Genomic DNA, 24,635 nt, shown 5'->3' on the forward strand with positions numbered 1-24,635 from the left:
TGCGAAATAATTAACTCCCCTTCCATCAAAACCAGCACACACTGGTTGAATTTGAAAAACAGATTTCTAAGATATTCCACATTGGAAGTTACTGTTTCTTAGGAGTGAAGTCAATTTCACTATATTCTCTGCTGGGGATACCTCCAGATTAGTACACTGTAAGGAAGTCCCATTCCATGGAGAGTAGAGTTAGTAGTTTTTGCCCAATGATTGGTACTTCTGCCATCCCACCCCACAACTTTCCAATCTGCTTTATAGGTCTGAACTCATCTTTTTAATCTAAATTTGGAAATTATTAATTTTCTTGGATGTTCAGCATTTTCAGTCCATCCATACATCTTCCACCAAGCACACATATGACCCTAAGTACAATTGTGTAGTCACTATTTGAACTGGACATCATCCTCCTTGTGATCCTCTTCTGCAGTGGAGTTGTTTTAATTAAACTGTCTGGCTCATATTTTTAGGAATAGGACAGAGACTGAATGGAGGGTGAGACAGGAAAAAGGCAATAATTTCTGGACCCAAATGAACTGTAAAAAGTGAATCAGAGATTTACAGATTATTTTGGTTTTGTTTCTTTTGTTAAGTTTTGCTATTGATATATTTCTCTAAGAAGTGTGGAAGTGAAAAACAAAAAATTTTTGTTGGCCTATTTCCTCATGGGTGCCCAGAAAGAAGATCTGAACTTCCCAGCTTTATGTTATATGATTCTGCATGATCTAACACAGTGAAAATGAAAATTTAAGGGCAAATCTACACCTGAAAAGCCAAAATAATTTATTTTCCTTACAGAAGGCTCCCTGGAGAATATAATACAGGGACTCATGGACAGTTTACCAGTAGCTGTGTGTACTGGTTTGGAAAGCAAAACCAGTGAGACTTCAAGTCAGTAATACAATTTTTAATAGGGAAGAGGAAAAAAAAAGAAGAAAAAAACAAAATACATGCAATAATAAAAATAAAACCACTGACAGAGTCAGAATACAACCTGATACCCTGTCAGTCAGGGTGCTGGTGCAGTTTTCCTCCAAAGGGTCCAGCGATGATGTGGATAAGGACCTGGTTCTTCCTCTGGAATCCAGTGGAGAAAGGCTGCCTTTGGCGTTCTAAACCTCAGTTTTTATCTAGGTAGGAAAGGCTTGGCTCATCCTCCTGGCTGGAGCATCTCCCAATGGGATGAAGTAATCTTATCAGTTCTATAGTAGGACTCAATGGCCCATTAACAGAAGATACTTCCCACAGAGATAAGGATGATCACACTTCTCAGATGGTAATAGAATATGTATGTTGTATTGTAAACCAGGACATAATCCACCCCTTATTCTATTACCATCTACATTATACCCAAACCAATACCCTATATATTTACATATAATACAGAATGAAACCCTACACACAGTTCTCTCTTAAAATAAGGTTTCCTTGCGGTACACAGCGGGTTTCTCCATCTTTCTGCATTACCCACCAAGTGTAACCAGGTCCTTGAGCAAAAACAATCCCACTGATTGGTTTGCCTTTGCCTGTGGTGGGATTGATCCAAACAGTCTTTCCTAAAATACCTTTCATGTGTACCACAGGGATTTTGTCTCCATCCACTGTGTGCAGGGGTTCAGATTGGGCAGGACCGGCTCGATTGATGGACCCTCTGGTGTTGACCATCCAGGTGGCTTTTGCCAAGTTCATTTCCCAATTTCTGAAGGTTCCCCCACCGAGTGCCTTCAGGGTAGTTTTAAGGAGTCCATTGCACCGTTCAACTTTCCCGGCAGCTGGTGCGTGGTAAGGGATATGATATATCCATTCAATACCATGTTCTCTGGCCCAGGTGTTGATAAGGCTGTTCTTGAAATGGGTTCCGTTGTCTGACTCAATTCTTTCGGGGGTACCATGCCTCCAAAGGACTTGTTTTTCTAGGCCCAAGATGGTGTTGCGGGCAGTAGCATGAGGCACAGGGTAGGTTTCCAACCATCCTGTGGTTGCTTCCACCATGGTCAGTACGTAGCGCTTGCCTTGGCGGGTTTGGGGAAGGGTGATGTAGTCAATTTGCCAGGCTTCCCCATACCTGTACTTTGACCATCGTCCACCGTACCACAGAGGCTTCACCCGCTTGGCCTGTTTGATTGTGGCACAGGTCTCACAGTTCTGGATGACCTGTGAGATGCTGTCCATAGTAAGGTCCACCCCTCGGTCACGGGCCCATCGGTATGTTGCATCTCTCCCCTGATGACCAGAGGCATCATGGGCCCAACGAGCTAGGAATAATTCTCCCTTGTGCTGCCAGTCTAGATCCACTTGTGATATTTTTACCTTGGCAGCTCGGTCCACCTGCTCGTTGTTGTGATGCTCTTCATTAGCTCAACTCTTAGGTACATGCGCATCCACATGTCGAACCTTCACGGTTAGCTTCTTTACTCGGGTGGCAATGTCCTGCCAAATCTCAGCAGCCCAGATGGGTTTCCCTCTGCGCTGCCAGTTGGCCTTTTTCCAGCGATCCAACCATCCCCACAGAGCATTAGCTACCATCCATGAGTCAGTGTAGAGATAGAGCTTTGACCACTTCTCCCGTTCGGCAATATCTAAAGCCAGCTGGATGGCTTTCAACTCTGCAACCTGACTCGATCCACCTTGTCCCTCGGTAGCTTGTGCAACTTGTCGTGTGGGGCTCCATACTGCAGCTTTCCATTTTCGGTTAGTGCCTACAACTCGGCAGGAACCATCAGTGAAGAGGGCATATCGTCTTTCAGTCTCCGGTAGCTCATTGTATGGTGGGGCTTCCTCGGCACGTGCCACTTGCTCCTCCTCTTCAGAAGATAACCCAAAAGTCTCACCTTCCGGCCAGTTTGTAATTATTTCCAGAATCCCAGGGCGATTCGGATTTCCAATACGGGCGCGCTGAGTGAGGAGGGCAATCCATTTGCTCCATGTAGTGTCAGTGGCATGATGTGTGGAAGGAACCTTTCCCTTGAACATCCAGCCCAGTATCGGTAGTCGAGGTGCTAGAAGCAGCTGTGTTTCAGTGCCAATTACTTCAGAGGCTGCTTGAACTCCTTCATAGGCAGCCAAAATTTCTTTCTCTGTGGGAGTGTAGTTGTTTTCAGACCCTTTGTAGCTTCTGCTCCAGAATCCCAGTGGTCGACCCCGAGTCTCACCAGGTACCTTCTGCCAAAGGCTCCAGGATAGACCATGATTTCCAGCTGCAGAGTAGAGCACGTTCTTTACCTCTGGTCCTGTCCTGACTGGACCAAGGGCTACCGCATGAGCGATCTCTTGCTTGATCTGGGTGAAGGCTTGCTGTTGTTCAGGGCCCCAGTGGAAATCATTCTTCTTGCGGGTAACCAGGTAGAGAGGGCTCACAATCTGGCTGTACTCAGGGATGTGCATTCTCCAAAAGCCTATGGCACCTAGGAAAGCTTGTGTTTCCTTCTTGTTGGTTGGTGGAGACATAGCGGTGATCTTGTTAATTACCTCTGTTGGGATCTGACGACGTCCATCTTGCCATTTGACTCCTAGAAACTGAATTTCCTGAGCTGGTCCCTTTACCTTACTTTGCTTAATGGCAAAACCAGCCTTCAGCAGAATCTGAATAATCTTCTCTACTTTCTCGAAGACTTCCCCTGCTGTGCTCCCCCATACAATGATGTCATCGATATACTGTAGATGTTCAGGAGCCTCACCCTTTTCCAGTGCAGCCTGGATCAGTCCATGGCAGATGGTGGGACTGTGTTTCCACCCTTGGGGCAGTCGGTTCCAGGTGTACTGCACCCCCCTCCAGGTGAAAGCAAACTGAGGCCTGCACTCTGCTGCCAGAGGAATGGAGAAAAATGCATTGGCAATGTCAATGGTGGCGTACCACTTTGCTGCCTTGGACTCCAGCTCGTACTGAAGTTCCAGCATATCTGGCACGGCAGCGCTCAGCGGTGGAGTCACTTCATTCAATGCACGATAGTCCACAGTCAATCTCCATTCTCCATCAGACTTGCGCACAGGCCAGATGGGGCTGTTGAAGGGTGAGTGGGTTTTGCTGACCACCCCTTGGCTTTCCAGTTTACGAATCATCTCATGGATGGGAGTCACAGAGTCTCTGTCGGTACGGTATTGCCGACGGTGTACTGTTGTTGTGGCGATTGGTACCTGTTGCTCTTCAACTCTCAATAGTCCCACAGCAGAGGGGTCATCTGAGAGACCAGGTAAGGTATTCAGTTTTCTGATGTCTTCTGTCTCTACAGAAGCTATCCCAAAAGCCCAGCGATATCCCTTTGGGTCTTTGAAATACCCATTTCGAAGATAGTCTATGCCGAGGATGCATGGGGCCTCTGGGCCAGTCACGATGGGGTGTTTCTGCCACCCTTTCCCAGTTAAACTCACTTCGGCCTCTACTACAGTCAGCTGCTGGGATCCTCCTGTTACCCCAGAAATAGAGATTGACTCTTCTCCTACATACCTTGATGGCATCAGGGTACATTGGGCGCCGGTGTCAACCAAAGCCTTATGTTTTTGTGGGTCGGATGTGCCAGGCCATCGGATCCACACAGTCCAGTAGATCCGATTGTCCCTCTCCTCTACCTGGCTAGAGGCAGGGCTCCTCTATTCCTGGTCTTGGTACACGTTGCTCTCTTCCTGTAGATAGGTTCTTGAGGTCCCTTCAAGAGGATCAGTCATATCATCGTTCTGATACTGTTTGGAGTTCTGTGCACGAGAGACTGGAGCAGCGTTGACTCTAGGTGAGCTTCTTATGTTCGGTGTCCCTCTTTTCAGTTCACGTACCCGGGCTGCTAAGGAGGAGGTGGGTTTTCTATCCCACTTCCTCATGTCTTCTCCATGCTCCTGAAGGAAAAACCAGAGGTTACCTCGTGGAGTGTGTCCTTTCTCCCTGGCTGGGAAACGCCGGCTCCTAATGGCAGAGACTCTTGTTGGTTCTGGTGAGATCTGGTAGTTTTCTGCCTTAAGTTCTTTTTTAAGCTTCTGATGGCCATCTTCAATCAAGCTCCGGACTTGCTCAACCAGCCTTATTTCCACGGTTGAGACATGGGTACGAAATGGGGCAGTGACAGTGTCCTCATAAATTCTTAGTTTATTGGCCAAGATGCCTACCATGTCCTCACCTTCCCTCCATTGCAGCGTTGCCAGGTAACGGGAGTACATCTCTGGTCCAAGCCGTGCGAATCTCAACCACATCTGTGAGGTGCACCGGACACAGTCTGGGCTCTTAGGAAATCTCTCATCTTCTGAGAAAATGATCTCCAGCACAGCCAATTCCCTCAGGCATCGGATACCTTGTTCCATTGTGCTCCATTTTCCTTGGTGCACCTGGAGATCTTCTTTACAAAGGTATCTGTCCTTCACACTTGTCAACAGTCGCCGCCAGAGGCTGAGGGTTTCTTGGGTTTTCCTGATCCCCTGGTCAATGACCACATCCCGGGACAGAGATCCCAGTTGCCTGGCCTCACTTCCATCCAGAACTGTGTCATTGGCTGCAGCGTCCCAGATGCGGAGCAGCCAGGTCAGGATGGACTCGTTTGCCTGGCGGGTGAATTCCCTCCGCAGGTCACGCAGCTCACCCAGGGATAGAGAGCGAGTGATGATTTCTGGCTCTGTCTCTTCTGCTGGGTGCGAAGGTCCTGCCACGTCCTCATCAGTGACTATGCGAACTGATTTGCTCTTTGATTTCTTCTTCTGAACGGGGGCAACTGCTACTGGTCTGGGCTGTTCTGGTTCGGTGACAGTTTGTGTGGAGATGCTGGTGGCACTTTTGGTTCCTTCTTCCTGGATAAAAGTCTGTGTAGAGACGGATGCTGTTGCTTTTCTTTTGGCTCTTTTCTCCTTTGTGACAGTCTGTGCAGACATGGACGCAGTAGATTTGTTTCTTTTTTCCTCTTCCTCAAGAATACGCTGCACTATACCATGTAGTGTTTTGTTTCTAAGCATGTTGCAGGCTGTGAAGGCTGTGCAGAGAAGACAAAGCAGAACTAACAACAATATTATGCTGTCCTTGGCATCCAGAGAGAACTCAACATTTCCAAAAACTGCTGTGCCATGCCTGAAAGATTGGAAAAAAATCATCCTTTTCCCCTCCCCCCAGGGGCTGGGTGCGATTGTTGAGACCCCAGATGTAGCAGCCTAGACTAGGACAAACAAACAAAGTTGAGTATATATTCCGAATGATGTTCATTGCCTCAGAGGTTATCATGCAATAGACATAATAGACCAATAAAGCAATTTTTATACCATACCCTGGTCTACACAGGAGCATTACAACCGGCAGATAGTTCCCCATGTGCGGAAAAATATAGAGAGTAAGATATAAAACCCACATAAGCATGTTGAGAATCATGGTGAATAGGTGGCTGGCAAAATTCAAAATTGTAATGCTGACTTTTTTCTCAGTACCTTCTTGCCCCACGTTGGGCGCCAATAAATGTACTGGTTTGGAAAGCAAAACCAGTGAGACTTCAAGTCAGTAATACAATTTTTAATAGGGAAGAGGAAAAAAAAAGAAGAAAAAAACAAAATACATGCAATAATAAAAATAAAACCACTGACAGAGTCAGAATACAACCTGATACCCTGTCAGTCAGGGTGCTGGTGCAGTTTTCCTCCAAAGGGTCCAGCGATGATGTGGATAAGGACCTGGTTCTTCCTCTGGAATCCAGTGGAGAAAGGCTGCCTTTGGCGTTCTAAACCTCAGTTTTTATCTAGGTAGGAAAGGCTTGGCTCATCCTCCTGGCTGGAGCATCTCCCAATGGGATGAAGTAATCTTATCAGTTCTATAGTAGGACTCAATGGCCCATTAACAGAAGATACTTCCCACAGAGATAAGGATGATCACACTTCTCAGATGGTAATAGAATATGTATGTTGTATTGTAAACCAGGACACTGTGAAATGTATCTCTGTCATTTAAATTAAAAATAAAAAGTAAATGATTTTCCCTTGAAATAAACTAAAGGAAACTGATAAATAATGCTTAAGAAAAATTAACCAAATACACAAAAAATTGCCTTCCTGAAGACCAAAGAGAAGCTTGCTGGTTTGAATGGTTGGTTGTTTATTTCCTGATGGCAAACAGTATCCTAAGCAATGGTTATTTAGTCCCCTGAAAAACGTATCAGATAATCTTCTATATTCCACCTTATCCTCCACTATGATGCCAGAGTTTAGAAATTCTTTTTTTCTCTTTGAGAAATAACAAAGTACTTAGCATGGAAATGCAATTTCTTATCCCCTTACATACCACAACACTTAAACTTCCAGACTTGCATGTGTTGAGTAATTTCCTGGGAACCATTCAATGTAATTTGCTTGGTGCTGTGCAAATTAGAGAAACTCTTAACAGGACTTTATGTTTATGTGTAACACCACATTTCAGATGTTCAACGAGGTACAGCAAGGTCCCACACTTCAGTAGAAAATTTTCTGTTAGTGGCCAAACAGCATCAGACACAGTGCATCAGTTGGTGACTGCGTAGAGTAAGCGTATGCAATGCTATTGTTCACTTTGAGATCCCTCTTCAACCTCTCTTTAGTCACCAAGAATTTGTATTCACACTCTAAATAGTACTTCCAGTTAGATATTTGAATTGGTCAGTCCTAATGTTTGAAGAAGCCTTGATAATTTCTCTGAAGTAAGGCAAAGCTGAAGATCCTCTCCAGTTATTGTCAGGAGGGTCTGTACACAGAATACTTTCATTTTAATTACTCCTCAGTGTTTTTTTTATTAAGATGTTTCTGTAGCAATACAGAAATAAGGGGTGAAAGGGAAATTCTCACCAGTACACTTTGAATGGTTTAATAAATAGATATTTAATTATGAAAATGCAAAAGAATGGAAGTATGAAGGAATGAAAGTAATTTTAAACAAATTCGAGTCATAAAACTGTTTATATATTAATAATTACACCCTTAGAAGTATTGAGATGACAGCAACATATTCATTCTATCAGGGGCATATAAAACCATAATTTAGATTCAAAGATATTTCTGTGGGTCAACTGGTGCCATGAAATGAGAGCCAACTTAGATCAGGTTGCTCAGGGACTTGTCCAATCACTTTTGATTAGCGCAAAGGATGGATATTCAATAATATATCTGGACAGCCTTATGTCTAGATTAGCACTTCATTTTACATTCAGGACTGTGCTTTTGGAGCATAACAGTTAATAATTACAAATCTCTCTGCTCAGGTTTGCTTCATGAAGTGGTCTTGGGGGCATTGATTGGATACCTGTTCTGTGGACATAATATGGAAAACAGGCTTCAGAAGAGCATTGTACCCACTTGCATCACTAGCATTGTCAATAAGCAAGTACAAGTTATAGGTAGTCCAGATTGCTAGTCTTAACTAGAGCCCCCAGAACACACCTCATGTGCACTTTGGATCCCCAGTAGTTTGACGTTATAGATTCTTCCCTGTGGTGCCACTTCAGTGCTTCCAACACTATAGACTAATTCCTGTAGTAAATCTGGGAGGAAAAAAAGATGTTGTGGGTCAAGTCCCACTACCCAGTTTGCTTCTTCAATTGCTCTGAATCCTAGATTCATAGTTACACTGATAAATCTGTGTCTTTTTAAAGCAAGTAAGTATGATGTCATTGATTTTCTTAGCTAGAAATTAAGGTATGTGCAAAATTATGTAAGAAGTCACATACAGTATAGGAATTTTATTATTCAGATTCCTTTATCTCCACATTTATCCCTTCTATGCAATGGTGCAAAACACATTTAACTATTTTTCTCATATACTTAAAGAAAAATAATGTAATGTACATGCCTCGTATTTTTACATTCATCAACATTTTCTGGTTCTTTGGGGGCTTTTTTAAAATCTTCATGATGCTAATAAGATCAAAATGAAGAGAAGTTCTTTTTCAGAAGAGTGTTTCTGTTGTCTCCAACATCCTAACACTGGTTGCTCCATGCTGTTTTCAGCTTCCTGTGTAGCAGATTAAAATGGATGTGAACAGTCACTGAAGCTTTCTTGCTTGATTACTAGATTGTAACATGAAGGTCTTTTTTTCAGAGGGTCAAATCTTTTTGGATGGGAATGAGATGTTTTCAGCAGAAGGACAAGTTAGACTATGCTACTGAGAGTCAAGGGAGTCTCCCTTACATGTCTCAAGTCATAGAATCATAGAATGCTTTGAAATGGAAGAGGACCTTGAAGTTCATCTCACTGCAATCCCCCTGCCATGGACAGAGACATCTTCAACCAGACCAGGTTGCTCTGGGCTCCATCAAACCTGGTCTTCAACATCTCCACGGATGAGGCATCCACATCTTGCTGAAGCAACCTGTCTCAGTGCCTCACCACCCTCACAGTAAATAATTTATTCCTAATACCTAATATAAACCCACTTATTTCAATTTGAACCAATTCCCCCTTGTCCTCTCTTACCCCATCTTTCCTTTAAGTTCCTTTCAGATACTGGAAGGCTGCAATTAGGTCAGCATGAAGCTTTCTCCTTTCCAGGCTGAACAATCCAAATTCTTGCAATATTTCCTAATAGCAGAGGTGCTCCACCCCTCTGATAAATTGAGTGGCCTCCTCTGGTCTTGCTCCAGCAGCTCCATGTTCTTCCTGTGCTGGGACCCCAGGGCTGGAGGCAGCTCTGCAGGTGGGGTCTCACCAGAGCGGGGCAGAGGGGCAGAATCCCCTCCCTCCAAAGCTGCCCACAGGGCTCTGGATGCAGCCCAGGACACACTTGGCTGTCTGGGCTGGGAGTGCCCATGGCTGGCTCATGTCCAGCCCCTCACCAGCACCCCTGTGCCCTTTGGGGCAGGGCAGCTCTCATTCTGTTCATCCCCCAGCCCATACTGGGGTTTGTTTTGTCTCTGCTAACTCTGCTACCAGGCTGAGCAGGACATCAACCTGATGCAGTGGCCATCACTGCCACAATACACTGAAAGACTTAGGCACACCTTCCTTCTGGAAGTCTGGATGGCCAAATAGTTTTTTGCCTGTTTTTCATGAGGTTTTGGGAGGTCTGTCTGGCCCACCTCATCTTTTTCTGTAAGTTTGGAAGACTTGGTCCCCATTGGGTGGACATCATAATTGAACTCTCTCAGCAGGTGTAATGACCAGCAATTGATCTAAGTGCCTGTGCTGCAGTACCTTAGTGCCCTTTGCACTTTCCCTGCTATACAATCCGCCCCACAGACTGTCACACCATGTCCTTTCAGGCACCACATCCCACCCTGTTCTCCATGCTCCTGGTTGCTCATACTCCCTGGAGCCATTTAAATTTGCCACTCTGCTTCTGGCAATGTTCCCTCCACACCTGATTGGTTTGCAAGGGATTCTAGGTCCTGATGGGGCTCCACACTGAGTCCATGGTCCCACGTTGTCCCACAGCCTGCAGGCTACTAAACAAAGCTGTATATCACGGAGAATAAATCAGAAGGGAAAAAAATACTCAACAGAAGTATGTGGCACATCTCTCTCTTATTGTTGTGTGGCGACTCTTTTGAAACTTCATTTCAAAGGGCTGCTTGGATCAACGTGTGTATTTGCTTCAACTCTTCCTAGATGCTGCCTTAGTTACACTGACAAAATCCCTCCCTTCAATAATCTCTAATTTTGGTAAAAATGTTATTGTGATAGGTAAGAGCAAAGAGCAAAGCAACATCAGTGTTATCCTGAAAGTCTAAGTTTTGTACAAGAGAGAAAGATCAAGTGATTCACCTTCAGTAGAGCTGCATGTTTTTAAGAGCATATATAAGACTGCTACTGGGCCAAATAGTATTGAATCAGTAAATTGAAGGGAGCGTAAGGAAGCAGGAGAGATAAAATAGAAAGGAAGAAACAAATTAAACTAAAAATAAGATGATGGTGGCACTAGTGATAATTAATCTGAAGAGATAAGGTGGGTAACAGGACAATGGCAGTTAAAATACAAGTCAAAAATAAGCAGACAAGTTTTATTTTCATGTGTAAGTCCTTTTAATGTTAAAGGAAGATACAATGAGAGAAAATACTTGAGAAAGCCAGGCAATTTCAGTATTAATATAATTTATAAAACTGCCAGTAAAAGGGAAGTAGGAAATCCTATATATATGAAGAGTGGCCCTGTAAAAGAGCCAAATCCTTTATAATGGTGGAAAATTATAACTAGGATTTTAAGGGTTTGGGGGCAGGTATTATGGACTGAAGAGGTAAGTTCTGAGAGATTCCTTTTTCCAAATAGCATTAATTTTCCTGGGTTCAGCTTTAGCCAACTGCTTTTCATCCAGGTACTGATTTTGGCTGGAGTATTGGGAGGATAAATGTTATATCCTGTTAAACATGAAGTAGAATATTTGATATTATTTCATATTTCCCAGAGAATAAAAAATATAGTGGAAAAGAATGACAGTATCATGCCAATCAACAAACTAAGTATCAGAAAATCTGCAGGACCCCTGGATTTCCTTGTGAAGAGAAAAAAGGACACTTAACATTATGATCCAGTTGATTGTTCATTTTTCTGAATTATTTAGAAATGCCATTTTTTATCTAAATACCAACACAATTTGATATTATTTGGTATTATTATTTGGTATAGACCTCACTAGACTTCCTGATCATCAGATCTAGATTGTGGTTTTCCCAAACAGCCTATCAAAAATTAAATATTACCTGAGGATTAGCATCTGACACCCCAGAAAAAGGGTCAGTCATTTAAATATATTTTCAGGAGAAATGCAGTGCTGCAGTTTATAGCTCAGCCAGTTCTCTGTTCCACACTTCTGCATTCTTTATTGAATTATATTATTTTCTAAAATATATACCTCTCATCAAGAGTTAATTATCTGATTCTCAGTGAATCCATATTTGAGCTTAAGGATGTCTCTGCTACCATGAGACAATGTGTTCTCCCATAGGAAAAGTTGCTAATATAGATGTTTACAAGACTTTCCTGGGGAATGCATCTATACTACAAAGTAGAAATAACTGACTCTGAATCTTTTAATGAATACCCACTTCTGCTGTAATCTGTGGGAGTCAGCTTGGCTGACATCCCAAGCCAGACCAGTGTTTTTGATGAGGAGTTACCCCTTGGCCCCAGGCCTTGGAGGGCATTTGTTCAAGTTTATAACAGTTCCTAAGAAAGAAGGCTGTCAAAAGTTTTAAACTGTTTGTAGTAACACTTTATAACCCTCATTTCCTGTTGGCTGTCCCTATTCCCAGTTATGTCATCCCTTTTCTCCTCCCAGTTCTGGGAAGTTCTTACATCTTTGTGCCACCATTTGTTTATGTTCACTGCATTGTTCCACCCCATCCTACTCTATTGGCTCCTGCCCTACCTTGCTCCTCCCTTGAACCACTTTTCCCCTCTCCCTTTGGGTTCTGACCCTGGACCCAGCTCTCACCATCCCATATATACATATATATATATATATGTATATATACCCTAGATTTTCCTTCACTCTTGTCTTCGACCTTTGACTCCTATAGTGTATGTATGTGTTTTGGGCCTCATCCCACATTTTCTTTTATAGTTATTAAAAGTATTTAGCTCCAGAGTTGTGTCATAGACCTTGTTTTGCCATCTTTGCCCTGATATCAGGGAACCCTTAGAGGTTGGTCAGGGAGACTACCCTCAAGTCTTGCATCTCAGATAATAACAAAAACACTGACAAGTAATCCATTTATCCATTTTAAGAACCTGACATAAGTCTACAATGAAAACAGAATAGCATACAAAACACACAGAGGGCAAATAAACTGGTACATTCCTATTGATAATTGAAACAGTGATAAATCAGTCTAGACATACACTTATCCTATAATGTTACAGTTTTAGCTAAGTAAAATAAAACTTTCCAAGATAGGTGTAATCAGAATATTTTTTTAAGATCTCTGTATTTTCTGTGACACTGTCTTTATCCTGCCAAGGGTACTGGGGTTCTATGACTGTGTTTCCACACTTTCTTCTAATATTTCCACTTTGTTCATAAACACCATATTCTTAGAATCAGAAAGTTCCCTAAAAATAACACAATCCTTGCCAAAAATCTCAAAATCCTTAGGTTTGAAGGTAGTGATGGTAAAGGAATAAAATTTCCATAAATCTTCCAGTGAAGTTGTGTGTCACCTATACACATAATAAAATATCTTGTCAATCTTTGTTACAAACTGCAATGTTCAAGAACAGTTTTATTCTGAACTGTAGGGGGATTGTTCATTTGAAATTGAAAAGTCAGTCTGAAGACTCTAAAGTAAATAATTTTCCTTGCTAAGAAGAGGGAAAATTGGGTGAGCAAGCAATTGAGTAGTCATGATGCAATAAGAGGTCCAAAAAGGGGGTACTTGATGTCAGCAGAAAGATTCTCTGATGACAATCCAATATTATAGAACTAATGTTTTGGTGAAGATGTACAGAACTGTCACATAAATGTATTATCCCAATATTCTTTATATGGTGATCTCTAGATGCTGCTACTACATGAAAAGAAATTATGAATAAAAGGCTCTGGACTTCCTTAAGTCAGTAATACTCTTTAAAGATATTATTAGCTAGGAGCAACAAAGAGTACTAGACTCCTACTGACAAGCAGATAAGATAAATTTGGGCACAAAATTCAGTACAAGCTTCTGAGTGCAGTAGAGTTGAAATCAGTAACAGCAACATTGCCACTAATAGTCATTAATTCAGCCCTAGAATTTTACAAGATTGTTTTTTTAGCAAATGAAAGAAAGATTCTGCAAGTTTATCCACTCACTCATAAAATTAACTTAAACAAAATTTCTCACGTTTCCTACAGTGAATCCAGCTGACTCATTTGTTCAGTTTTTACTAGTAGTGATCTATTTACATGTCTATATAGACTCATCTTCCAGTAGCCATTCTTTAACAATATCTATAGAGTTCCTGCTGTGAAGAAGTTAAATAAATTGAATAAATAAGAGTACAAAATGTACATGAAAAGAGCACAAACCTCCCATGAATATTAAACCATATTTCAAAAGGTAAAGTAGCAAGATTAGGGGCTTAACTTATAGAAGTGAAATAATACCTGGCTAATGAGTCAAAATCAAACATATTAAAAAGAAATTGTGGCATAAAGGCTACCAAAAGATTTAACACAGACTGTGAAAAATAATTATAATAAATCTCTTTGTCTATGGCGGAACAATTGGTTGGTAAAAGCAGTTCTGAGAGGTGTCACCAACAGAGGATTCAGGACAGATCAGTAACAGCTTTGTATAAAACACTGGGATTTTAGCACCTTACCTTAAAGATGCTGCTTTAAGGGACAACTCAGTTATTTCCTGCTTTAAGACTATTATCACAAATTCCTGAAAGGTTTATCATGAGAAACATGTTCTTTTCAGTGAGGATAAAATGCTGAGATGATAACATGGAGGGGAGAGAGAAATGAGAGCATTTCTTCAGATGAAAAGAAAACAGTGGTATCCAATTTTTCACAGTAGAGGTGGATAAGGAAGACCCAGGATAACACACTGAAAATTTAATGTTAAAAGCTGGGAATTCAGGGAGAATTTTTTTAATAATGCCAGAATTGCAATATATGAAATGAGTTGCCAAATTGTATCATCACAGCAAGTGTTATAAATAAATTCAAGAGTCATCTTGACATTTTTATGAAAAGAGAGTATACTGAAGGGTGCAGTGGCAATGTAGCAAACAGGCTTTTTGAGACAAGCAGTTTCTTCCCGTTCAGCAGATCTGTGTGTCATTTAGCATTCATTTTAATTACATTTCAGAGGCATTACTACCTCCACTTTTCACAGTCAGTTAAAGCTAGTTGAATTCTGCTTCACTGTGTTATTTATATAGCGTCTCTGAGTGTAATTCTTAATATCTATATAAAAGCACTATCAACCACTGCCAAGGGCCAAAATTTTAGTTCCTCGAAAGAAAATAAGTCTTAAATTGACATGCTGGAAGACTCTTCTATACTCTTGTACCAAAGCCCTTGATCAGCTGTCACATTTTAAAAGATGCATATTTTATTTATTTTTGTATTAATTTTGTTTGTTTATTTGTTTGTACAAAATAAACATCTTACCATGTTTTCAGTAGATGCTGCTGACCTTCTTTTGGGTCAGAAATTTCTGGTGACAAATCCTGTTCCCATAGCCTCCTCAGTTTTATTATAGAAAAAAGAGAGATTGCAGTAGGTTTTTCAGTTGCTGATTTCAGTGTGACTTGGGCATATTTATAAGTCCTTGAAGACCTCACAGCTTTGCATATCAACATGCAATGTTTTCAGATAAAGGGAAATATTTTATCTCTCTTTGCAGATCATGACAGAAATGTGCTTCAAAACACATTCAATGTTTAAAATCAGAAAATTTGGAGTTTTAACAACCTTACCACAACTACCATCAAAAGGGCTTCTGATAAGCCAGGTAGTTTTGAGGTTGTTTGCTACTTTAATTTGCTACCTCTGCTTTTACCAGAGTATACTTATGAAAAATAAATGCAGAAGAAGTAAGTAAATTCCTACTTTAAGGATTTCCAACATAATGTATTATTTGGAAATAAACAGTCTTTGTAAGAAATGTATATAACTAACTAGATTATGTAAAGCTTCCTGCTTTTGTGGAAGGCTTTATCTATTAACATCCTATTATGGGAGGCTAATGAACTCAATGGCCAATCACTTCCAGAAGGGATTTTTTTTTCTTTTGTGATACCATTACTTACATCCATGGATATAATTTTTGAGTAAATGTGTATTAGTAAAGGAAGATTTCTGATAGACTCCAGTGATGGTATTATAGGTACACCAATGCATCTAACATAGTCTAATGAAAAATGTCTTTCCTCCCTCCTAAAACTGTGAGCAAGTACAATAAAATTTACTATTCATGTCATATTACCAACATTGTGTTCTTCTTATTAGGACCTTGTGTAAATCACGAGGAAATAAGACAGATTTCACACATTGGTCATGGCAAAATGGTAAATTCCATAATTAGGCATAGGCTATTAGAAAACTACCTGGAAATCTAGTTAAAGTAATTTTTATAATTAAGCAGTTATTTAATATTGTCTTCATAGCAAACTTGAATGTAAGCATGGCATTTCACCTTTTAACCAACTCTTGAATTTCTAATTTCAGTATCAAACACGACATAAATATTTTTCAAACACCTCAGATACATACTTCTGAAAACATTTTTTTTTTGTTATATATGTGCCAGTTTGCAACAGTGCAAGAAGTCAAATTTCTGCAATAAGATCTGAGTACTTCCCTCTTGTAACAAAATTTATAATATCAAATTTAGATACTTTCTGCAGGTTTTTTTGTTTAACTTTAAAAACTCCTGAATTTTGCACTTATAACTGGTTTTGAAACGTCCCCAGAAATTTTCATTTATTTAATGGGTCTACAGAAACAGTGTTTTCCTATATTTTGTGTTACTAAATAATTTATTGTCCAATCTGTAATTTAGAAGAATGAAGATTACTGACCTTCAGCATCTTCTCCAAATGCATTGACTATGTAAATGGCATACACTGAAAGTTGTAACAAGATCTTCAGCCTCTTTCTTTACCTTGAATCATGATGCTAATTTTTTCAGCTCATCCTTCATGACAGTTTGGGTCAGTGCCATCCATTTATGACAACTTTGGTTAGTATCATTATGTGTATTCACACATAACTTTAAGAAACATAATGCAATTTTGGTTGGTTCATTTTTCAGACACTGAAGACCGGCAAGGACCCAAAGAGTAATCAGACTTTTTCATTCCAGCTGCATGGAGCTTCATAAGGTTGTGGGTTACTTAGATTACCCTACTGTGAAAATCTAAGACTACTCATTACCAAATATTTTTTCTAGTATGCTTCTAAATATTTACAGCAGCCACATAATGTCATGTGCTGTTGTATTTCCCAAGTGTTTATTTTCTTTTTGAAGTTATTCTTCGTTCAGTTTGAAAGTATGATATCCAGACAATACTGGAATTGGCTGGATAGAAAGTTTCTAACAAGAAAGCAGGCATTCTTTACTACAGTCCAGTGGTCACTCAGAGGATCCTTCCTCTAACTGAGTGCCCCAAGCATTGGGTAGAGTTTTTATCATACACACTGTTTCATCAGCTACCCCTGGTTGCTCAATGTATATCTATTACTTTATTTTACATCCTGCTTGTTATACAATTTCACACCCCTTGTCAATGTCCTTATATGGTCCATCTCAGGTCTTCTTAGGTAGTTTTCCATGTCCAGTGTCCTTTTCAGTTGGTTTTTCCTCAACCCCAGCTTTTGAGTTAGCACAGTATTGTTGTTTTGCTCAACTTCTTCATCAGCCTTGCAGAGCTGAGTTGGCATCCTGCTCGCATTTTGCACAACTCCTGTTTGCCTAAGTTATATCTTTTATCTATTTCTCCAAGGCTGAGCTGTTCTGTTTGACTGTCCTTATGAGAGTAAAGTGCTGTTCTGCTCTGCTCTTCTTGCCAGGTCTCCCCTTTTCTTGAGACCAAGTTCCTTATGGAAACTAATTTTTTAATATCTGTATTTCATTTTATAGTGCACGACATTACAACAGCTGAATCATAATGCAAGCTAAAACACACACAGCAATTATTATAGTGACATTTACAAACATGTTTTAACCATGTCCAGCTGGGTAACCATGAAGTCTGATCCAGATTTATTCAGATCGCCGGAATGAGTCTCCTTGAGGTGCATTGTGAAATTTGTGCTTGTTTCCAGATTTCCTGGACATCTGTAGACACTCTACCACTTTGATAGAAAAAAACAAGGCTTAAGGGTCTTGCTTTTTCTCAGACAACTGATTACTCAAGCAGCTTTAGCCCTTTTAATTCTGGAATAATGTATCCATTATTTTACTCTATCCAGTTTCAGTGTAGTAGAAGTTGTCAATAGTATTTGGTATAGTACAAATATACTTTGGCTGAAGCAAAGCAGTTCCCCCAGACTTTCAAGGAGACCCAATCTCCTGGTAAGAACTCATGGAACTGACATGTCCAGTCCCATAAGTCCAGAGACTGCTCACTGAGCACCACTGCTCACAGCAAAATCTGTAAAGTTTTGCTAAGAAAAATGAGGTAATTATTCAAATCAACCCCTTCTTTTATGTGTGTGTTTCCTGGAATGTGTGGTACTTGGTAGGGCTGACCATACAGCAGCTCATAGGGGCTTCTTTTGCCTGGCAGCTGAGTTCTATTTCAAAGTAGAGCAACAGGCAAGGCTTGGACCCATGTCAAGAAGGTTTCCTGATGAATTTTGTGCAACTGGATTAGATTATGTAATTCACCTCTCTAATTTGTCACTAGTTTAGGAGTTGTGGAGATCCAGAAAGGCATTCCCAGTTAAGGACAACAAGAGGCCTCCAGCCCTGTTCCCTCTCCCAGTCTGCCAGCCTTTCAGTCACTCCCACCCTGTTTCCCTGTTGGCCTTTGCCCTAACCCCACCCTTGTGACACCCCCTGGAAATTGATCTCTGAGGCTTCTTAACCTGGACCCTCTCAGTCCCTCTTGGCCTTTTGTTCTCTGAACCATGGACAATGCACACGCGTGGCTAAAATAAACATTTGTGTAAAACCCCTGCAAAGGCCCTTCCTGCTTCCTTACTTGCTATCACCCTAAACAACAAACAGATGCAACAACAGCCTATGAGTACAAAGATCCCAAGCTCTTTCCAGTGCTTTCCTAACCTGTAGTACCACTTCTGCAATAAAGTAGAGGAATCTCTGATGATATCCCAAAGGTACACTGACTTTAGGAATCATTTGGTTCATGTAATTTAGTCACTTCATTAGCCTGGTTGGTGCAACAGAGGAAGGCTAGGTCACACAAAAAAAGGTATCCACCAGAAGCAGAAGCTATTTGTACCCCCCCCCCCCCCCCTTTAAAGGAAAATTCATTAAAATCAATCTGCCTACATTCATTTGAACATTTCCAGATTTTATGACTCCTAGAACTACTTTGCTAGCCATTTTAGAGTTGTTTCTCTCACAATGGTACATTTTTTGGATTCTTGATTGTACAATCTGAGTAATTTTAGATCCAATTATAGGTTTTTTGTAAATGTTTCAAAAGCTTTTCAGTACTTCAATAAGTGGCTTTGAGTTCTCAATCCACTATTTGATGAACAATCTGTTCAAGGACTACTGTTTGCCCAGTTAGGGTAACTCCCCATCTTTGTGGATCAAATTTTGCTTCTAAGGCTTAAATTAATTCACAGTCTCTAGCACTCTACTTTGGTTTTTCTACTAGGAGAGATATCTCTGGCAAGAGTATTAAAGATAAAATTTTGTTTTCTAATATGGCCTTTTCTGAAGCCCCCTTGGCAGCCTTATCAGCTAAATGATTTCCCAGTTCCAGTTTGGTCTTACCTGCTTCAGCTGCTCTGCAATGCATGACAGTAACTTCTGCTGGTTTCTGGACGCTTTCAAGTAAATCCAAGGACTGTTTTCCATTTTTCATCAATGTGCCTTGAGATGTCAAAAGGTTTCTTTCTAGATGGCTCCATGTGTATGTACCATTCCAAAAGAGTATTTTGAATCAGTCCAAATGTTACCTTGCTTTCCTTTACTCAATTCTCAAGCTTGAGTGAGGGCAATTAGTTCTGCATTCTGGGCCAAAACATCAGAGGGGCATGTGCCTGATTTGATTACCTCGTGGTGTGTAGTTACTTCATATCCAGATAGTTATTTTCCATTTCATAAAAAGCTCCCATCAGTAAACAGCTCCCAGTCAGGTCTTTCCAAGGAGCTGTCTCCTAAATTAGGTCTGCTGGAATACACTTCTTTCATAATATGCAGGCAACTGTGCTCTGTGGTTCCTTTTATTTGTTGGGCAGACAAGAACAGAGCATGGTTAAAGATAGAAGTTGTTTTGAGTGTCACATCATCTTGCTCCAGCAAGACTACCTGATATTTTAGCATCTGTCTAGGAGATGGTCAGTGACACCCTTTTTTTCACTCAAATACTAAATGCACCATATGTTGGACATAAACAAGCACTAGAAAGTATTGCAAAAAATTTTGCAGACCCTGAAAAGCAGCAATATTGGAAGCCCATCTCAAGTTTCAACTGAAGCTTATTTTGAAGCACATACATTTATAACTGCCAATAAAAGTAGTGTCTCATATGAATGGGTTAGGAATGAGCGCAGAGATAGCCAGAAAACTATTGATGGAGTAAATGTCATTACTGATGGTTCAGATGTCCTCTTATTCAGGGTGTGAATCTCACTGGTAAGAATTTTTACAGATATCTGAAGATTCCTGTGTATTTGTGAAGCACACACATACTTTATGAAGTATTGTCACTTCAATACTTTCTGGTAACACTGGATATATTTACAAAGACAAGGCTTTCACTACAGTGTACCATGGTTATATGTATCATCCGTGCAGTGCATGTAACATCATAATTCAGTGCTTCCTGGGCAAAAGTGGAGTGGTGGTGCTAGTGCTGAGCAGTTCACCTGAGTGCATGCTGCCAAAACACCTTCCGTGTGTCTGACAGCCAGTAACTGCAAGTAAGATATCACATATATGGAAATCCACAATACATTCAGACAGGTTTCAGCTTTTCCAAATAGAATATTTTGCACTAATTTTTTTTTTTTTTTCCTGAAGAATCCCTGGTTTCAGTTAAGCCCTGGTACAGCTAAGCAATTAAAAGAAAATCTGAGCTGATTCAGTTTGTGACACTTCTGATTTATGAATCTAAATTGTGACATAAAATGTCCTTCATCCACCTGTTAATGCATTCAGTGATAATTTTTTCAGTGATTCCAGCATATTTTCCATAGCCTCAAGGATCTCCATTTTGATCTTCAAAGTGTTTTCTAGTATTAAAAGTTTGTCCATATGAGGGTGGGAGCCCAAAGAAGTAATCCTGACTTGCATATAGCAATCCATACAAATACTGAAGAAATGTTTTACAGATATCGATTTTACTGTATTTATCTTTGCATTGGTCTTAGGTTAGAGGGAGAGAAAAAGGTCCCTTAACTTCTAGCAGTCAATACCATAAAACGATCATGTTTTAGAAATGGTAGTCCCCAGTTCAGTGCTCCCACTGAGACTCTCTAAACCATGCACCACTCTCTCTCTCACCCCTTTCTTCCCTCCTTCTTTTCCCTGCAGTGGGCTACAGAGAGTAGGAGGCACAAAAGGCAAATATTGTGGGTTGAGATAAAAGCAATTTACTGCAAACAGCAATGTGATAAGAAAATGAACAGTAATAGCCACGGTACTAATGACAGAGGGTACAAGCAAAGAAATTTTTAATGCAGAAAATCCCGAACCATACCAGATGGCTCCCCTCACCACATTTTCTTGACCAGAAGAAACCCCTTCTCCCCAGAAGAGAGTCCCTTTTCCTTGCTCCCAGCAATGATGGGAGGTGCTATAAAATAACCTCTGGGTCCCAGCAATGGCACCTTCTAGAAAAACTATGTCCTGGCCAGAATAGGACAATTCTATACATTTCTATAAACTTAGATTAAATGCTAAATACAAATACAGATTTTCATTAGAGTTCAAAGCAATAGCTCACTACAGCTGTTCACCTTCGTCACTGAACTTGTAAACAAACAAGAAAATATTTTTCATTATGTTTATAGTACAGCTTTCCTTTTTTTATCCAGAACCTCACAATTTTCTCACTTGTACTCTAACTGATGTTGCAATAAGAACTTCTGGTGTAGAGTGAGTTAGGATAATGTGAGAATAATACCATGGGTTCAAATTATTTTTTAAAGTTGCCCAAGAACCTGAAAAAAATAACATTTTCTACAGTGCTGGAAAAAAAAAAGGCAATTAATTGAATGTAAATGGATGTAACATAACATGAAGCACTGTAATTCCTGGACACCCCTTTTCCCATTGAATAGAATTTAATTTGCTACATCTGTATTTCCAGAGCAGTGGCATTCTCTGATCAGTTGCAGATGATAAATCTGCAATTTGAAAAAGACCCCAAAAACCCAAAAAACTGAAGATTTCTCTGTGCTTTAAGAATGAATGCCTAATAGAGAAGTACAGTACAGTAGTCTTTGCATCTTTAAAAGTTTTTCTTATATAATCAAGGATCATTACTATACAGTACTTTTTTAATATATACGTAATCTCTAGTGCAATTTTTCAAGATTCTGCTTTTTTCATGTGACTTAAATACACTTACCCATTTTAAAGGTGTGGTTTATGATGTTGCTTGTTCAAGAGCTTCTTGCATATTCAAATTTCACCGTAGACAAAACCTCAAGTTCATAATTTGGGAAATGAATTTAAATTTTTGTGTAGCAATTCCATTTCTTATGGAAACGTTTTTACATTTCCTTGCTATTTACCAGCACTCTATTAGTAAACACTTGATCAGGGGAGCTGAGAAAAATCATTTATGAAACATTTCTTTCGCTTGGAGAGGTAACTGCTTTATTTTAACTGGAGGAACCAATCCCAGCATGATGCAGGGGGGCGGGGGAGGGAAAGACAAAAGAAGAGCAAGACTGTGTTTCAGAAAAATTTAAAAAGATGGTTAAAAAAAAAGAAGAAGAGATAACTTTTTCATATCTGTGATGGAGCTGGCTTACTACCTTATGGAATTGATTACTGTTTTAAGAGATCATCTGTTGCCACATAGGGGCTGCAGTAGCAACAATAACTTATTGGCAATTTCTTCACAATCAAAAGTTTCTACTGCAGCTTAATCATGAAAGGGTTACCCTGAAGAGCTGAATTTGACTGAAAGAATGAGGAAGCACTTACTTTAAAAAGAGGGATAACAAATGCTTTGCTCTGACTCAGACAAATCCTGTGTCTCAGTAGCATACTCATTTTTTTCCTGGAGTAACATGGTTGTTAAAAAAAAATGAAATAAAGCAAAAAAGGCAATCAATAAAAACCTCCTTAGATGATGGAACTTGACCCAAACATGAAACAGCTTGCTCCTCACATGCCCCTAAAGGTCAGGGTTGAGGTGGGAGTAAGTTTTCATTTCTGCTCTCTAAGCTCTAGCTAGTCTGTGGATAAATATATTCTCCAGAGCTGTCAATCAGGAATTTCTCATGCATTCTGAATTCACTCAAAAATAGTCCAGCAGTTCTGGAGCACACAGGAGAAAAGATGCTTTGCTCACGTGCACTACTTTCAAATGCATCACCTAAGATGATAAAATCATCAGATATAGTGGGCTATTAGACCAGATTCATTCCATTGTTCCATTTTTTTCTGTAGACTAATACCCAGTGTGTGCTTTTACAGTGATTTTTTTTTTCTCTTTTTTTTACAGCAAAAAGGGCCTCAGTGTTGATCACTGAAAGGGCAAATGGGGTAAAAATTGACCTGGTATTTGCAATCTTGGGCTTTCTACTTGCAGATTCACAATATGCTATAGTAGCTCATTGATCAAGCTTCCCTTGTTTTTCACTTCCTTCTTTTGAACACTAATAGGAAGGGAAACATTCCCATGTTTGTTTGCACTTGAGATTTGTTGATCTGGGACCTAATTTTTGGTGATCAAAAACATTATCTTGGGATTTTAATATTTCTGTAATTTCACATTCAACAGCCATCGTAACTTCCTAGGCTTTGTTTTCATCAGTTACACCTGTTATACACTTGCTTTGAAAGGGCTTTTGCACATTTTTCTATGACAGTAAAAATAAAAATGGTAAGAAAGAATTAATGTTAGTGAATTTTACTCCACAGTGGCATATGGCAATCCATGCTTAAATGTTCTACCCACGATGTCTGGTAATGTTTCTACTACAAATGTTATACCAAATAGTTATTTTTTTTTTTTAATTTTGCTTGTTCATTTAGTTGTTTTGTTCCTTTGTATATAGTTTGATATCTTGATAGTAGAAAACGTTCCTGTTTTGTCATCAATTTATACAAAGAAAGTTTGAGAAAAAGAAAAATTAGTGGCAGGAGTAACAAATACTGCTTAAATATTGTTTATCACATGGTGGCATGGGTAATAAATTAGCAGGAATTCAGAGTTTCTACATACAATCTAATTCATAACACCTGCTTCTTGCCAAATACCTGCCAAGACCAAGAACTCAAACAAAGCCCTTATGAATAGATACCAGTTAATCACTGGGAATCTGCTAAATTATTAAGCTGCACACTATCTAAAATGTTAAATAAAACCAGCTTTGAAACCTCTTTGGAGCTCAATAAGTCTGTTGAGTTTTCTTTATTTTCATTTCTTCCCTTTTTGTTTGAAGTGTGAGTCTCTTGTACAGTCAAGTCTACCTTGTTTTCCCTTTGTCGGTTCAGCAGAGACTGGAAGGTGCTAAAACCAGAACCAGGACTAGAAGCTTATGTTTTCCATCTTATTTTTAATTCTTACTGTGATTTGTGTGCAACAAAGTTCAAGGAGTTGTCTCTGTCTTTTTTGCTAAATGTGAATGGAAGAAGACCAGCTTTTCTGCCTCTGCCTGACAAAAATCTGATCATAAAGGAGTAATAAAACCAGAAAATTATTCTTTGGGACCAGACACAGCAGCAAAGCTGTGAAGACAGAAAACTCTTTAAATTAATGAATAGCAAAGTTATCATTTTTGTGGCATTTTGTGGCAAATCTGGTGAAGGACTTGTCACTCCACAGTGATTTGTATATATTCCTCTGCCATATGGGATGACATGGATAACCTCATATTAGAAACCACATCATTGAAATGAGCCAGGTAAAACT

Source organism: Cinclus cinclus, chromosome Z (assembly GCF_963662255.1).
Source record: "Cinclus cinclus chromosome Z, bCinCin1.1, whole genome shotgun sequence".
Taxonomy (NCBI): Eukaryota; Metazoa; Chordata; class Aves; order Passeriformes; family Cinclidae; genus Cinclus; species Cinclus cinclus.